Source organism: Ambystoma mexicanum, chromosome 6p, assembly GCF_040938575.1.
Source record: "Ambystoma mexicanum isolate Mex_15411 chromosome 6p, UKY_AmexF1_1, whole genome shotgun sequence".
Taxonomy (NCBI): Eukaryota; Metazoa; Chordata; class Amphibia; order Caudata; family Ambystomatidae; genus Ambystoma; species Ambystoma mexicanum.
In genome coordinates this window covers 745164897-745180396 of record NC_090935.1, presented here as the reverse complement: position 1 = coordinate 745180396, position 15500 = coordinate 745164897, and positions in this window count along the sequence as shown.

The following is a 15500-nucleotide window of genomic DNA, read 5'->3' as shown; positions in this document are numbered from 1 at the left end:
CAAAAAAATGCAAACATCACAAACTCCAAGCAAAGAGTCTAATTTACAACCAGCTAATTGCCGATGCCAAATTGGGTCCTAAAGAACTCTTTGCTATATTAAGGGAGCAGGAGACACCATCTAACCTGCCTGAATCATGTCACAAAGATGAAACCTGGTGCACAGACATCCAGAAGGCACTCACGAACAAAGTCTGTATGTTGCAAACCAAAATAGCCAACAAAAAAGATAAATTAGTCTAGGTTCTGCCACTGACTCCCACACTCACCACCCATCCTGCCCACCTTTCCAATTTCGGCCGGTTTTCATCACTGACGTTACCGAAATTGTATCCAGCCTGAAACTTTCGAGATGCCAGGGTGACACTTTCCCAGCACCGCTTATTAAATAATGTATTACCCAACTAGCCTCATTTATCACATCCCTCATCAACAATACATTTGCAGAAAGCATGGTCCCTAAGAATTTCCAAGATGCCAGGGTCCTCTCGTTCCTAAAAAATAACATGCTTGAGCCTAATATCCCAACAAACTACCGCCCCATTAACACTGTACCCTTCCTCCTGAAAATGTTAGACCATGCAGCCTACATCCAGATCCAAGAACATCTGGAAACTAACAACCTCTTGGGCTTGTGTCAATCTGGTTTAAGACCTAGACATGGTACTGAAACAGCGCTTTTGGACCTAAAAATCCAAATGGACACTATCATTGACAATGGTAATCTAGCAATCCTACTGCTATTAGACCTCTCAGCAGTCTTTGATTTAGTTCAACATAAAATCTTATGTCACCCCTTGCTAGTGCTGCCAACTTCTCCCCAAAAGCCATCGCCTGGATTGAATCCTTCCTCTCAGATCACACAATGAGAATCTTCTCCAACATAGCAAGTGCTGCCCCAGCCTCAGTTCTCTGCAGAGTGCCTCATGGATCCTGCGTGTCACCCACGCTTTACAACATCTTTACTAAGCCCTTGTTTGACCACTTCGACAAACCAGGAGTGTCATACACTAATTACAGGGATGACACGCAGATCCTATTGCACCTCACAGGAGATTATGACAAAGACACTGCCACACTTAACAACATCTATCAGATCATCCAAACTTGGATGGCTCAGAATGAACTCTGCTTAAATGACGACAAAACTGAATTCATGCTAGTCGGCACACAAACCTGACTATACAAACTTGATCCAAAATACAAAGCCTTCATAATTGATGGGAAAACCATCACCGTCTCAAAGGCTGTCAAAACCTTAGGTGTTTATCTGGATTCCCCATTAACGTTGTCAGGCCAATTCAATGCATCTATCACCTCAGCATCTTACACAGCTAAACTCATTAAAGCTTGCAGACCCTACCTCTCACCTGATAGCTGCTTAACCCTAGCGAGAGCCATTATCCCCTCCAAACTTGGTCATTGTAACATACTCTTGGCTGGCGCTTCCAACAGAAACATCAGAAAATTACAAGTCACTCAAAACAACACCCTTTGAGCCGCTCTGAATATCCATAGGAGAGAGCATATCAAAACTAAATGCCCATTGGTTGCCGATCCAGGACAGAATTGGATTGAAAGTTCTGGCAACCACTCAGAAATGCCTGATTAACACGCCCCCTAAATACCTCACCAACCTCATGGCTCCAACTAAAACTACAAAAATGTACACGTGCTTCTACGGCCTCTCTCCTCACAGTCCCTAAATTCAAAAGAAGCAAAGCCGGTGGATGCAGTTTTCCAGTAGTAGCGGCCAAAGAATGGAACACCCTGCCGCTAGCCATCAGATCTGACCCTTCCCACACATCCTTACGCAGAAAACTCAACAACCGGCTCCATAACGTTCAAACGTTAGCACCTTAGATTCCAGAAAGATACCTTGTACACTGTTATTATCTGCAATACCTGTACATTGTGTAAATTGTAAATTATTCTATTCTATTTTATTTGCTGCCTCATTCTATGCAACTGTAAATATGTCTGTAAATGTATGTCCAGCACCCAGATACCTAAGGGTTAGGCACACTTTACAAATGCTAAATAAATAAATAAATACAACTGTGATACAACTATACTACATTTTTTCTGAAAACCGTTCTGTTCCCTCTCTATAGTTTTGAAAATATGTTGACATGTTTATAAGATGCCATTATGTCCAGGGGGCAGGTAGCATTTCTAAGTTACCTGTGCCACCATTGACAAATCCTGGCAGCTGTCATAAAGGTGCTTCTAAATGTGAAGCAGATGAACCTTACACAGTGCCTACAAGAGTACTGGGGGGAGGAGGTGAATGATCAAACTAAAGGTGCTTCCTTGGTCTCTACGGTTGTATGCTGTTGGGGACTGTTGCGAATGAATGGTTGATTTGGCGCCAGTTTTGGGTTGAGCTTGCTGGGAAGCTGCTTGGGAACATATTGCTGCTGATGAGTCTTACACAGTTGTTTGACCAGCACTTGCAGGATTAAAGTAATCTATAATATCTTCTCCTTACTCCTCTATGTCTTCTTTTCCTGCATTGTTTCAGTAATGCAATGAGAAGTAATAAGCATATTGAAGTAAGAGGAACATGTCCCTTCTTTCGTATATTTTCTAATTTATGAGCCTCACTCCTCAATTTGTCATTTGTGTTCCTCCTTATCTGTGACTCGCCAACCTGCTTAGAGGCTGTGCCAAACCAATGTAGATATACTTCCTATTGCTCCAGAATTATTGTCCCCTTTTTTGTCTTTAGTGCTTATCTTGTATGTAAAGGTTTGTTCAAATGAAAGGTTCTTTCTACATGGCACTGTGTGTGGACATCTTCCTGTCTGCATTATGGAGCCCCGACCTGCTAAACTCCTGCATGTGTCTAGCCAATAATGTGCATATAGAAAGTATATCAGCTTGCCCTTTTACAGTGTTGGTCAAGTCAAAAGCTGAGATTGAATACGGGTTATGGTCAGTTCTCCAAAGATCTTTGCTTCACATTGCTACAGAAGACAAACTCATACACCAACATAGTGATCCTTGTACAGCAGAAAGGGTGCCCATTGCACACTGAATCAACTAACTTGTATATTGTATGGTATTTTGTGTAGATTTGGGGCCTAGCGGTATTTTCTTGCAACCAAAAATAAAATTAATTTAGCAATAATCACTCCTTGCATTCAGATTGGGTTTGGTATTATAGTGGTATCGTGGCTATGCATTATTTCAGTACACAGATGCATTTAGTTGGTATGCATTTTGTTGTGGTATAGTGATGAGCATAATTTCTTTGTTTTATTTGTGGCCCCAACATACAAAACCCCTTTCTTTTGTTTAGACTGTTCGTGTGATCTCTAGAGGCCTCAGGCTTCTACATTATTCAAGAACATCACATTTTCATATGAAGTGCCACTCATGGCTGTTATCACTGATTTATCTACACCAGTGAGCTATGCTTCCATAAAGTATTCACAATAACTTGTGGTATAATCACTAATTTATTTACATTAGTGAAACTATTTCCAGAGGCCTCTCTCTCTGCTGACTCATGTATGTCCAGCAGACTATCAGATTGTGTTCCACTCAGAAGTCACACAAACATATACACTGAGTGGAATCACGCACACAGCTATTTATAATTGCTCATAACATAACTTTTCCCACATGGGATGCTTGGCATATATTACCTAATAACCTCGCCTTTTGTCAGGTGATATGGGCTAACTGCACCAGAGAAAAACAGAAGCAAATGGAAGCCTTTACACAGATTGTGATTTACATCAGTTTCATTTAAAAAATCATACATTACCAGTTTTGCGAGGCAGTCTTTTCTAGAATAAAAATAAGAGAAACAATTGCAAAATACATGGCATTTCATTAGATTCACAATAAAAAGAACAGTGCATCAGTTGACTTGCATTTCTGAATGGCAACATTAGAATGCAGATATCGCTACGCTGCCTGACTGAAATAGATTTCATTCACACACCGCACTCTCACTTTGTGTAAGATAATTACCAGCAAATTGTAGCTGTTCAGCACGCGAACTCTCTGGGCTGGTCGCTTTCTTTAAATGGCTCAGGGCTTCCTTTTAGAGCACCCGGCGAGGACATGCAGTTCCAATCTGCACTCTTTGGTCCTCAAGCCGGTGCCAATTGACTGGAATCTCCAGCCTGTGAAGGTCAGCAGTGCACTGGAACGACGCCCCTCAAACAGGCAACCCCACAGCAACTCCCGCCAAGTCCTCACCGAAGCTGTGCAAAATGTCCATTGCCTTTCTTCCTCCCCGAGATGCACCAAGAGACCGCTGTTACAGCCCCTAACGTGACGTGCATCCAATAAAAATCTATCATAGCATACCCTCCTTCTTCAAACAATAGCTCACTTTTCAGTAAGAAACTGTATCCACTAATTTCCTGATTATTCGAGTTTTGTTTCCTTAGCAAGGACTGTGAAAAGCACAGAGAAAGCGAAAGGAAAAAAAAATTCAGAATGTCCGTTTAAAATGAGTTTCAGCCTGCCTCATTTTGCACTTGGAGAACACATTATGATATTAATGAGTTAGAATCATGTTAGTACTGTTAATTATATTAGTTCATTAATCCTCTAATGTGTCTCCTGCAACAGAGGCATTTCAGGTGAGAAAAAAAATGGTGCGTTTTTAAATGTGAAATAAAATGATGTGTTTTTGACTGAGTAGCCTGTCTTCATTTACATATCCATATGTTACAACGGCAACACATGGCTTGCTGTACCGCATTATAGAAATACATTGATCCCATGCAGTGGTGCTGCACTCCAAAAACACACTAAATAATTCTACATATCCCCTCCTTTTTCTGAGAATTTTGGCCATGGTCCAAGCCACAATTGGAAGAAATCCAACTTGCGCCCTTTCTTCTTTTAACATGTAGCAATCCAACAAAATCAATACTCATATGTGAAGAAATAAAACTGAAAAGTCACTGTTCAATCGTCATAATATCAAAATTCATCTTTGAGTCCATCAGTTCTTATAAAATATTTTACATTTTTCTTCCCAATGGAAGTGTTGATAGTCCAGTGTTTTAATTTTATACTTGAAGTTAATCACAAAACAATAAAATAAAACAAATAGTTAAAATAAATAATTAACATAACAGATTAAAATAATTAATTAAAATAATAAATACGTGGAACTCCATACTCCGGGACACTTGTCTGCCTCTGATATGTCCCGACCGGCGATGTCCCATCATTTGGTTCATTCGGGTGCTCTTCCATCTTGGCACTCTTGGATCTTCTTTCCATAGAAGTCATCTTTTCTTTGGCATTCCGGTTATTTTGTCTTCACCTCCACCCGGAGGCAGGCATCATTTGATCTTCTTCCAGGGGACTCCAAGACTCCATCGTCTCCCGTGTCCTCTGGTCCCGTGTCCTCCAAGTACAAATATGTTAAAATTCTAAATCAAATAGAAAAGAAACAAATTAAGCATATAGCACAATACTAACTTCACCCTTTTGCCAAAAATAAAATGTGCTTTGTAAAACATTTCGCGCCTTTTCTCTCGCCTTCTGAAATTAAGCACAGGTTAAAGAAAAAACAAACATACATAAAACAGCATTCAAGGTTTTTCATTTTGCACACCAACTCCATACATTTCAGCTTCCATTTTTTTTTTAATATATATATTTACATATATTACAGTGTTTATGTGCCATTATTATAATCAACCATCTTTATTTAACTTCTCTGCCACTACCTTCTGACTAGACCCATTTACTCTACTTTTGTATGTTCAAGGGACTTTATCTGTTTCTACATGCTCAAGTAGTTTAATCTCATGTCTGAGTTGACATGGTTTAATTTGATTCACATGAACAAACTGTTCTGTTGTTGTTTCACCTTCACTCTTCAAAATTTTATAGACCACAGGAGGGACCTTATCTATAATTCGAAATGGCCCCTGCCAGGCTGCTAGAAATTTGGAATTTTTCTGTTTACCTTTTCCAAAATGAAATTTATACACATGATCGCCCACACAATATTTCTTTACTGACGTCTTTTTATCATAATATGACTTTGCACTGTCAGCAGCTCTTTCTAAATTTTTCTGTACAAAAGCAAATGCATGTTGTAAATGCTTCCTCAGTTCATCAATGTATTCATGAACTGTGGATGCGCTCACACGTGTTTGCTCATGTGTCCTGAATAGCAGGTGTTGTGGTAACACCATTTTCCTACCTGTTAAAACTTCATGAGGGCTAAGACCTGTTGCTTTGGCAGGAGTTGATCTGATTGCCATCAAAACCAAAGGTAAACGTAAATCCCAGCTGAACCTGCTTCTGCCATGAATTTCTTTAAAATGTCCACAACAGACCTATTGCTGCGTTCAATTCCACTCGAAGAAGCCGCCCGATATGCGATATGTAGCTTTCTCTTCACACCCAGTATTTGCCATACCTTACTCATTAGAGCACTTGTAAAATGACTTCCTCTGTCTGATTCTATTCTGTGTGGCAACCCAAACCTTGAAAACACATGATTCACCAGCAAAGTGGCTGCTGTTCACGCACTACAATCTGGTGCAGGAATACACTCAATCCACTTCGACATCAAACACACCACACTTAGAATATAACGGTTCACCCTGCTCGACCTCTTTAGAGGCCCTACATAGTCTATTTGCAAATCTGACCATGGAAGAGTTAGACCTCTTTTCATTAATGGAGCTCTATGCTTTGGTGAAGCAGGTTTAAATTGGGCACATACTAGACATACTCTAGTATATAATTCTACATCTTGGGACATATGTGGCCAATAAGCATAATCTTTTACTATTTCCATTGTTTTCTGTGAGCCTCTGTGGCCTGCAGTTATAGCATCATGTGCATGATGTAGCATTAACCCTCTGAATGAAAGGGGTACCACCCACTGTATCTGTCCTGTTATGGACTCGCTAATCATGAGTCCATCTTGTAGTCTTATTCGTTTTTTATTCTTTAATAGCACCATCAACTCTTCTTTTCCCATACAATCATTTTCTGTTAAAGGGTTTTGTTCAGGATCTATCAAATGATTATAATAGATTCCCAAAATTTGATCATTCTTTTGTGCCTCAATCAGATCTTGGTCTGGTGTATCATAACTCCACTGTACCACTGGTTGATCTGTCTCCTTTGGTGCTTTAGAACGTGTTACTGCATCAATTTGTATTTCACCCAGTAAATGTTCAATAGGTATCAATTCTCCCATCACAGCCCCAATTTTAGCCAGGTGATCTGCCTTATCATTTCCCTCCTTATCCTCTCCTGGAGTTTTTAAATGCCCACGAATTTTCCTCCAGTATATTGTTAAATCATTTTCTGACACCAATTTGTCTATGGCTTGTATCATGTTTCCATGTTTAAGTGGCTTTTTGTTGTATGTAATCATGCCTCTCGCTTTCCAGCCAGGTAAATATTCCACAAAGCTATTTTGTGCATAATCAGAATCAGTCACCAGGACAATTTCACTGAATTTATTATCAACTGCAGTAGCAATTGCTTTATAAATGGCTGCCAATTCTGCTACCTGACTGCTCCTAGCACCGATCCTCATCCCTATACTGGGGACACCTTCACATTTCAACCAGACATTTCCTATTCCTGACACTAATTGTTTATCAGTGTCATTTTCAATGTGAAAGGCACAACCATCAACATACACAGTTGGCATGTTCTTGCATGTTTTTTCATCAAAAGCTTTGTGTGGTGATTGTTCAAATTCCTGCAAATTAGGTTCCACTTCTATTTCGTTTGATACTGGTTCAGCTGCACAGTCATGTAAATCTGCTAAGCCATGAGCAATTGGGCTTCTTTTATTTTGGCCATATCTCACTTCTACAGGAAAGCCTTGAAATGCCAGCGTCCATGAAGTGATTCTGGATTGTGCTAATTACCTGACCTAATTCTTTTACTCTCTAAAACTGCAAATGTTGATTATTTGTCTCAATAATCACCTTTTCTCCCTGAACAATGGGGCGGAAATGTTGTAGCGCCCACACAGTGGTTGATTGGGCCTTTTCACATTCATTGAATTTCATTTCAACTTGGGAAAATGCCTTACTTGCATAGGCAATGGTTTTGTGATTCAAATCATGTTTTTGTGATGACACTGCTGACATACAATGTTCAGAGAAACCTATTTCTATAAATAAATCCCTGTCCTTTATGGGATATGCTAAACATGGTGCCTTTACAAGACATTCCTTTAATTTAGCCACTGCCTCAGACTGCTCTTTTTTCCATTTCCAGGGTGTATTCAGTTTAAGCAGTTTAGTCAATGGTTGAGTGATTTCAGCATAATTTTCAATGAACTTTCTGTTATAGCCTGTCATTCCTAATAAACTTGTTACCCCTTTCACATTTTTAGGATCTTTTAGTTTCTGTATGGCCTCTATTTTCTTCTTTTGTGGATTTAGCCCATGTTCAGTCACTTCATGGCCTAGAAAATTCACCTTTTTCTTGCACCATTGTTCTTTTTTTAAACATACCTTGGCGCCTGCTTTCTGCAATTGGCCAAGAACATGTCTTATTTCATCGAAATGGCTTTTCAAGCTATCATTTCTTATCAGGACATCATCCACATAAATTATGGTTCCTCTTTCTGCGGCATCAGGCATAGCCTTCCTCAAAAATATGGCAAATTCACTCCCACTATTGACGTACCCGAATGGAGTTCTAACCCATGCGTATTGAGTCTTATCAAATGAAAAGGAAAATAAATTCTGTATCTCCTCTGCCAATGGCACACACCAATATCCAGAGGTGAGATTTAATGTGGTGAACACTTTTGAACCATGTGCCTGAGCTAATTCCTGATCAATGAATAGCAGTGGCCATCTGGATACTGGCACTCTTTTATTTAACTCTCAAATCTGCACACAGTCGCCATTGACCGTTTGGTTTTAACACACCTAAAATAGGTGTATTGGATGTGCTATGAATGGGCCTGATGATTCCCTGCGACTCCAAATTTTTAATAATCTCTGCCAATGATTCTAAACATGCCAGCGGTAGTCTATACTGGCGTACAAATACTGGGCTTCTGCTACACCCTTCCGGAAGTGTGGCCACATGTAAATTAGTTAGCCCGCAATCATAAGCATCTTTTGCAAATACATCTTTAAACTCCATAAATATCTTCCTCAATTCATTTCTATCCCCCTCGTTGTCACATGCATCCGCTAACAAAATCTGCTCCTCTACCATTTTGGAGAATTCTGGAAAATGTTCTGGCATGGGAATCCCAGCGCTTTCCTCTAATTGTGTGGCTGTGTCTCTTTATGAAGCTGCTACTTTGAAATGTTTTGGCATATCAGCTTCCACTTCAGTGGGCTGATTTTCTGTTTCATTTTCATTTAAGTTAAATTTTATGTAATCCTCTTGATGACAGCACACTGTCTCGCTTGAATCATAAGGGTACATAGAATGAATTTGAAACATTCCTTTGGGCTGCGAGTCCAGGTATTCTGGCAACTCACCCTTGCAATCTACATACTTTTCAGGGATATTTCCAATCACCATGTTATTTAGATCTGCTGTGTAATGTGATTTTTGTATGGCCATTCCTACTGGGGAGTTTTAATCTAAATGAATATTCTGACAACCTTTATTATTCACCATAATTTTTACAGACCCTTCACCCACATCTACCAATGGAATGTATTCATAATCCAGGCCTTGCTGTTTTATGGATTCATTCAGACACACAAATGCATCAGAATCTTTCATCTGCTGTCCATTTTTGCATTTCAGTGTTATTGCAAACTGCTTTGTGAATGCAGGTATAACAGTATCTTTCCTCATTTGTAATTCAATTGCATAAGGGACCAGCTGTGCGCAATGGTAAGCCCTTCTTTTGTCTTCAAATTCAGGTGCCGGCCCACCTATGCGTGACCATATCTTTTAATTAAGGAAATCTAGCACCATACACATTCTGTGCATGATGTCATTGCCCATATAAAAGTCATTTTGTGTTCCACACACTATCCAAACATTATGGTAAATTGTTTTTTGTCCAATGCTAATTTTCAGCATGCATCTACCTGCAATTCGGTTGTCAAAGTCTGGACCGTCCAAACCAGAGACATACTGGTTTTTAATCCTAAATTTCGGGATCTCCTCCCTTTCCATTATTTTTTACAACAATTTCTCATTAATGAAGCTCCTTTCCTGTTCAGGCGCTAAAGTGGCTTTTATTGTTTTAGAATAGTCATTTATCCCAACACGAACCCATGGTTGTTCATCTTCCATGTGTATTTCAGCAAGAGTGGTAATGTGTTTTCCTGAACCTGCTCTAGGAGCAGTATTCTGTTTGCATGTCTTCTCTTTTAAATAAAAACGTAAGGTGTGCTCATCTATGGCAGTTTGCCATTCTTTCCTTTGGTCTAAGTATATTTGTACAGGTAATTTTTCATTTTCACTCTGCATTTTGTCTTGACACATTAATATAACAGTGACGCTAGGTATGCAACTATTCTGGAGATACACCTCCACTGCATCATTTGTTTTTGCAACGGTGTGGCATTCATTTATATTGCTGTTTTGTGATTTTAGTTTCTTAGGTCTCAATGGTTTTTTAGTTAAGGACCACAGTACTCCATTCACCCCATCTATGAGCGGAGATAATCTTTTCAGGCAATCTGTTCCCATCAGAAATGGAATATCACAAATGGATGTGACCAATACCTCCTGTTTCATTCTGTGTTTACCTATCTTTATGTCAACCTCGGTGACGCCTATAATAGGCACCTCCTCCCTGTTAAAATTATGCACTGGACCTTGATTTTCCTTCACTGTGATCTGATTCTGCGGGGATCTCCCTTCATTGATACTCTTTACCAGTTCTCTAGACATAATTGTGGTCTGTGCGCCAGTGTCAATCATTGCAAATGTTTGGCATTTTTCTTCTACAGTGATGGGAGCATAATACCTGTCTTCAACTTCCTCTAACACACATAAGAAGTGTGAATTCTTACTGATTTCGGGGCTCATCCTTCTCAGGCCTTCTTCACTTTTGGCTAAGCACATTGGTAAATGGAAAGACATTTTTTCCTCCTTTTTGCTCATTCTTGTGTGAGAGACTTTATTCATTTCCCCAAATTCAGAGGGTTTTTGGAGTGTGGCCACCGTTCACCCATCCATCCAGGTATCATCAGAGGTCACACTACAACCCTCCAAATGAACATGTGTAACAACATCACTTGGCAATTTGTCATTGTCTAATTCTGTGCATTTGTGATTACTCAGTATGATGCCAGCCATTTTAACCTCTTCAAAAATATGTGGTTCAAAGAATTCTTCAGGTGATTGACCTGTACCCTCCTTTTGAGCATTTCTTTTTCCTGCCTGTGTTTGGTCATTGTTTTGATTGCCCAGGGAAGGAGTTATAGCATCGCCACTTACTCCCGGTTCACTGGTATTCCCCATGCATGAGTCATTTTTTTTAAACCTGTCTCTTTGTTCTTTTGGATTTTTAGGTTTTCCTATTTCATTTGTACATATCGCCAATGTTTGATTTAGTTCTAGGTTAAACCATACCTCTCTTTTAGAAGTATTTGCATTTTCTGTTACATGTTTATGTACTGGTATTTTCACTTTTAAATCATTAGGCATCTCAGAGTCATTATGCAAAATTACATCAGAGCAAACTGTCTTTTTGGCGCTGCAGGTATCATAAGTACTTAGTCACTTTTCAGAAGCCCCCGATCATTGCTATGGCCTTCTGCCCCCTCCTTTGATGACTGTTTTTGTGTTGTACAGAGATTTCCTATTTGCTCAGCCACCATTTTCACTTGGGCCTCGAGGCACTGGAATCTTTCCATCTCTTTAGAATCCTCTCTCTGTGGCCTAGATCAATATTGGTTGTTTTCTCCCTGATTGGATCTATTCTGATACCTCTCAGGAGAATGTTTTCTATTGGGATGGTTCCTGAACTCTTGATTCATTTGCGGAGGGGAGCGGGATGCACCCATCCTTTGGTTGTAGTCCCCTGGTGGGGAATCATTGTACTGACGTGAAGTGTAGTTCATGTTCTGCCTCATGTCTTGTCTCTCAGGTTGTGGGTACTGGCCCCTATGTTGATTCCCATTATCAGCAAATCGATCCACATATCGGGGTCTATCCTGATTACCATATATCATGGTATTGGGATCAAATCTGCTTTGTGTCCCCAATGTCTGATAAGGACCATCATTTCTTTGATCCTGATTGTTTCTCTGGTTATTGTTCATACCTGACATATCAGGTTGATAGCCTGCCCGGGGCCTCTCTCCAAAGTACCTGGGGCTGATGTAGCTCTCCCTATTACTAGGATCATGTGATTAGAACATTGGTGCAGTGTGTGATGACCTTTGTTGATTACCCCTCTGTTCAGGTGCCAAATTATTTTTACTTGGATTTTGAGCAGACTCAAGGGACATTTTGGCTGACCTGATTTCCATCACTGTTGCTGAGGGTTCTTTAGATTTAGGTCTAGTATCTTTCATTTTATCACTTTCTCTACCCTGACAATAGAGTACCTCATATAGTTTTGTGCTTTGGTGTACAATCCATTCCAGGGACTTGTCACGGTCAAATTCACTGACCAATTGGGATATGATGTCTTGCTGCAGCCCATAGAAGTAGGCAGTTTTAAACTCATTGGAATTGGGGTCAAAAGATACATCAAAGCGAGAAAATGCTCTTTTTAAGTCTTGAAAAAACTGGCGAGGGGATGTATTGGGCCCAGCAGTGATTGTATAAGCAACTTTCTTTGCCTCCTGCAATGACTGGAAAGGAGAACAATGATGCCTAATCTCTTTTTAAACTCTGCCCATGTCATATTCTGCTGTTCATTCAATCCTCTTATAATACTGGCCGTCGGGGCATCTTAAGTTAAATGAAAATATTGCCTGTACTGTTCCTTAGGTATCTGGAGGGCTTTAAAAATGTCATGAACCGCTTCTAAGTGATCCTCTATGCAGCATTCCCCTCCTTTTTTAAATGGTTTGATCAGGGCTTTAATAGACTTCATTATCTTTATGGGGCTACTTGTTGCAATGCATGGAATTGCGCTACTTGGTGACTCAACCCTGGTTCCAGGTGTATGGGATTGGTGGCGGCCCTCAATGGGAGTATCAAATCCCCCAAGGGCGCTGCAACCAAGTTCAGTCACCAGCCCAGTCACTGGGGCACTAGCCCTTTGGGTAGAAATAGAATTCACCTCAACTCCATTGAATGTGGTACCTTGCTGCCTCTCCTGGGACATGGGAATGCACATTTGCTGTTCTAAGTCCTTACACTTTTTAAGGAGCCTGTTTGCTTCTTTTTGCATATAGTTGTTTTCATCACTCATTTTATTAATTACCTCCTGCATGTCGCACATTTGCATTTGGCACTCAAATTCTTTATTCCTCTTGTCTCTTTCTTGAAGCATTTTAACCATTTCTTGTTCCGCATTTTGGAGGTCACTTTCTTTCTCATAATGTTCTTTTTGTAAAATCTGCATCTCTGACACAGCCTCATCTTTATCTTGTCTAATGTGGTCCACCAATGCTTTTAAGTGTACCAATTCTTGTTCACTGTCCTCAAACTGTTTCTTGCTTTTGGACAATTGAACATCAAAATCTCTGCATTTTAACTGCATGTCTTTTTGGCATACATCCAATTCTGCTCTTAACATTTCCTCTTTTTTACTTGCCCCATCTAAGTCAGTCTTTAACCTGTTAATTAGCTTGGTGTCATTTTCTTGCATTCGCAGGGACCTATTCAAATTAACCAGATTTTGGCGCATAGCCGTATCAAACAGTTTTTCTCTGCATTTTTATCGGCTGCATTTAATAACCTTAGAAGGCAGATCTGAATTATGCTGCCTTCTGCAAAATTATTTTCTAGTTTTTCTTTCTGCACCTCACCATGAATACGGTCATGCCATTCTGAGGTACTATTCGATGACCACGTCCCATGTGCAAATAACTTTGCCTCTAAATATTGCTCTAGGTCTGAGAATGTGGTTCCCTTTGAGACATTCTGAAATTCGTTTTTAGTGACACACTGCTATTATGAAATGGGTTCCCTTTAATGTACAGATGGCGGGTGCTCTATGATCACTTTCCCGGCCTGCAACGCACCATAAATATGTAGGGTATTTTGTGTAGATTTGGGGCCTAGCGGTATTTCTTGCCACCAAAAATAAAAGTAATTTAGCAATAATCACTCCTTGCATTCAGATTGGGTTTGGTATTTTAGTGGTATCGTGGCTATGCATTATTTCAGTACACAGATGCATTTAGTTGGTATGCATTTTGTTGTGGTATAGTGATGAGCATAATTTCTTTGTTTTATTTGTGGCCCCAACATACAAAACCCCTTTCTTTTGTTTAGACTGTTCTTGTGATCTCTAGAGGCCTCAGGCTTCTACATTGTTCAAGAACACCACATTTTCATATGAAGTGCCACTTATGGCTGTTATCACTGATTTATCTACACCAGTGAGCTATGCTTCCATAAAGTAGTCACAATAACATGTGGTATAATCACTAATTTATTTACATTAGTGAAACTATTTCCAGAGGCCTCTCTCTCTGCTGACTCATGTACGTCCAGCAGACTATCAGATTGTGTTCCACTCAGAAGTCACACACACATATACACTGAGTGGAACCACGCACACAGCTATTTATAATTGCTCATAACATAACTTTTCACACATGGGATGCTTGGCATATATTACCTAATAACCTCCCCTTTTGTCAGGTGATATGGGCTAACTGCACCAGAGAAAAACAGAAGCAAATAGAAGCCTTTACACAGATTGTGATTTACATCAGTTTCATTTAAAAACTCATACATTACCAGATTTACGAGGCAGTCTTTTCTAGAATAAACATAAGAGAAACAATTGCAAAATACATGGCATTTCATTAGATTCTTTGCAACAATAAAAAAAACAGTGCATCAGTTGACTTGCATTTCTGAATGGCAACATTAGAATGCAGATATCGCTACGCTGCCTGACTGAAATAGATTTCATTCACACACCGCACTCTCACTTTGTGTAAGATAATTACCAGCAAATTGTAGCTGTTCAGCAGGCGAACTCTCTGGGCTGGTCGCTTTCTTTAAATGGCTCAGGGCTTCTTTTTAGAACACCCAGCGAGGACATGCAGTTCCAATCTGCACTCTTTGGTCCTCAAGCCAGTGCCAATTGACTGGAATCTCCAGCCTGTGAAGGTCAGCAGTGCACTGGAACGACGCCCCTCAATCAGGCAACCCCACAGCAACTCCCGCCAAGTCCTCACCGAAGCTGTGCAAAATGTCCACTGCCTTTCTTCCTCCCCGAGAAGCACCAAGAGACCTCTTTTACAGCCCCTAACGTGATGTGCATCCAATAAAAATCTATCATATCATACCCTCCTTCTTCAAACAATAGCTCACTTTTCAGTAAGAAACTGTATCCACTAATTTCTTGCTTATTCAAGTTTTGTTTCCTTAGCAAGGACTTTGAAAAGCACAGAGAAAGCGAAAGGGAAA